The sequence below is a fragment of the Ovis canadensis genome, chromosome X, assembly GCF_042477335.2.
Source record: "Ovis canadensis isolate MfBH-ARS-UI-01 breed Bighorn chromosome X, ARS-UI_OviCan_v2, whole genome shotgun sequence".
Classification (NCBI taxonomy): Eukaryota; Metazoa; Chordata; class Mammalia; order Artiodactyla; family Bovidae; genus Ovis; species Ovis canadensis.
Genome location: NC_091727.1, coordinates 64,959,419 through 64,963,008, shown reverse-complemented (window position 1 = coordinate 64,963,008; position 3,590 = coordinate 64,959,419).

Sequence of the window (3,590 nt, the reverse complement as noted above, 5' to 3'; positions counted from 1 at the left end):
GTTGGATTTATTAGTCTGGCAGCAGCAAGGAGAGTAGCTTGGAAGAGGGCGGGGGAAGTTAGAGCAGTGTGATAATAGCTGCCATTTTTTGAGTGTTTATTATAGGCCAGATAGTGTGAATAAATCTCTTAGTTCTTGCAATAACCCAATGAAGTAGATGTTATGATAATTATTTTTTACAGATAAGGGAACAGGTTTGGGGTAAGGAATATGCTGTAGGTCACATAACTTGGAATGATTAGGGCCACGATACAAACTCAGTTCTGACTCTGCAGTGTGTGCTCTGTAACCACTGTATGACATTGCTAGCAGTAACTAGAAGAGCATCATAGTCATTCGGGCAAAATATTTCAAGAATTTTGGTCATGTGGATGTGCGAGGTAAGAAAAGTGGCTAGTTTAGATTTCTGGGTGAATGATCAAATTATTAGCCAACATGGAGAGCATAAGAAGAAGAGCATATTTGGGGAAAGATAAATTCAGTTCCTGGAGAAAGAAATGACAACCCAATCCAGTATTCTTGCCTGGAGAATTCCATGGACAGAGGAGCCTGGTGGGGTGCAGCCTATGGGGTCACAAAGAGTTGGACATGACTAAGTGATTAACTTTCACTTTTCAAATTCAGTTCCATATACGCTGAGTTTATAAACATGTACAGGAGTTTAGCTTCATATAGGTGAAGATACATAATCACCAATTGGAACTTGGAGCTAGGCTAGAATCTTAAGCTAGAGTTACAGATTTAGAAGTCATCAACTGACTGAGTGACTGAACTGAACTGAACTCAGAGAACAGATGAGTATGTAATGGAAGCTGTGTGGGGCTAAAGATTGCCTTGGGGTGAAATAAACAAAAAAATTGAAGCATAAATTATATAATTTCCTTTATATACAAAGAACTCATAAAAAGTCAATAAGAGATGAATAACCTGATAGAAAGGATATAGTTTTCAGAAAAAGAATATAAAATGCAAACAAATATAAAGAAGATACTCAACCTCACTTATCAAAGAAATGCAAATGAAAACAATCATGAGAATTCAGTTCTTACAGACTGGCAAAACAAATTTCAATGACAAGGCACTGGGAAAAGTGAGGGTAAAAAGGCAATCTTATGCATGATAGGGATATACATTCTTGTGACTTGTGGAGGGTAATTTGATGATACCAGAATTAAAATCACTTCCTTTCTAATCTGATAATTTCATTGATAGGAATTAAAATTTTACATATATAAGGATATTTACAGTGACATTTTTCATAATAGTGTCAAAGTTGGAAACCACCTAATGTGCACCAGCCAGGAACTAGTTAAGTTACATTAATTCAGTGGAATACTTAATACAGCCATTAGAAAGATGAGATAGCATGGTAGAAAATCTTGCTTTTCTGAATATAAAGCTTATAAATCTAAATAAAATGAAACAGTATGGTATTTATTTAAAAAAAGATGAGATAGAATTATATGTGCCAAGAGATGATATGGATGGACAGAGATCCAAGACACATTTTAAGCAGAGACAGAACAAAATGGAACAAAGACCCCCAAGGTGCAAAATATTTATGTGAAAGAACAAAAGAGAATGCATCTATATATATTTTTTTGTGTGTGTGGAAAAATTAGCCAGAAACCTCTGATTTCTCTTATGTACTTTTTCAGTTTTTTACTAGCTACAAACATTACTTTTAAAATTCCTTTTATAATCATAGTAAAAAATTGGAGGAACTAACATTGAAGGGATGGAGGAGGAGGAGGACGTGGTGCAGGAGATGGAGAAGGAATGACTGAGGAGACAGGAGAGTGATGTGGCAGTCTAGGGAGGAAGAAACTTCTCAGGAGCAGTCAACAATGCCAAACACTGCCTTAGAGAGTCAAGTTAAATAAGATGACGACAGAAAGGTTTCATTGATTTTGTTAGTTAGTAGGTAATTGATCATTTTAAGAGCACGGTCAGATGTGGGGGAGATTGGATTGCAGTGGATCCTGAATGGAAGGTGAGGAGGATGTGTGCTATAGGTGAACATTTCAAGGCACAGCTGGAGGGAGTTGAGGGAGAGATTTCCTTTTTTTTTTTTTTTTTTAGATGAGCAATGCTTGTATTTATATCCTTAAAAGAGATTGTCAATGGAGAGAACACAATACATGCCGGCACTACTGTTTAAACAAATCATTTGTGAAGGAAGGAGTAATTCTTTGATTCGGTTCTCTACGTCTTTTTTCTTTCAGTGCAGTGTTTCCAGATCTCAGACAGATAAGTATAACCTTCATGAATTTTTCTCTATTTGTGTAAGTGCTATATACTATTTATAAAAAAACACCATTTTTAAGATTAAATATACTTCTTTAAAAAAAACTGTTTGGGGACTTCCCTGGTAACCCAGTGGTTAAGAATCCATCTGCCAATGCAGGGGACATGGGTTCAATCCCTGATCCGGGGCGATCCCACATACTATGGGGCAACTAAGCCTGTGCGCCACAACAAGAGAAGCTACCACAATTAGAAGCCCACCCACTGGAACTAGAGAGTAGCCCCCACTTGCTGAAATTAGAGAAATCCTGTGTGCAGCAACCAAGAGCAAGGATGGCTGAAAAATAATTAATCAAAAAAGAAAACATTTTACCACTGTTATAAGTGGAAAATAAAATTTTTCTAATATACATTAAAATATCCAACTATGAAAAAATGCTTGGCTGTGCATTACCTAAAATAATGGCCTACACCATATTTTGGAAACAGTTAACAAAGTGAATAATCTCTGTAGGATGCTATGCTTGAAGCTGGAGTAGAAATTTTCTTTAAGCATGGTCTAATCAATCTCTTCAAAGAGTCAGAGATAAAATTACCCCAAATAATTATAGACACAAAGTGGGAAATAATAAGTATCATAAGAGGTATGCATGAAGTACCAGTCACATGAGGGAGTTCTGTGAAATCTTCCTGGAGGTTGAAGCTTTTAAACTGGTTTAAAGGATGGATAAAATATGTATCTCCCAGATATGATGGAAGAGCATTTCAGGAGGAGGGAACGTTGTGCCAAAGGCAAGAAGATGGGAAAGTTTTTAATTCTGTTTCCCCAGAGCCTAGGATTTTGAAGTACTGAAGTGGATAAATAAAGAAGGAGAGGTAGATTCCTGTCACTCTTGAACTCAGTTAATTCCAGGGCCTGCAACTAAAGGACAGGAAGTGTGTGGATTAGTGTTATAATAAGTGAAGGTGAGAGTGGGTCTGTGATTTGTTTCAGTGAATTACATACACCTCAGATACTTACATCAAATTTTCTGTATACATCTTCTCAAGTTATAGCTCATTTGCCCAAGTAACCCCACTGCTACAATTCTGACCTCATGAATCCTCCAATTCACTACTCTCCAGTTCTCCAGATATACTTTCTCTCTTTTTATCAGTTTTCTCCAATCTTTGCTTGTTCTCTTTTCCACTTACATTTCTGAATTTATTATCATTATCATTCTTGTGAATATCTTTATCTCACTAGGCAATACTCCAGAGTACTCTCTACCCCACCCAGAGGAATCCAAACATCTTTTTCATACTTTCACCTCTGTAGCTCAAGATTGTTGGTGGCAATCACA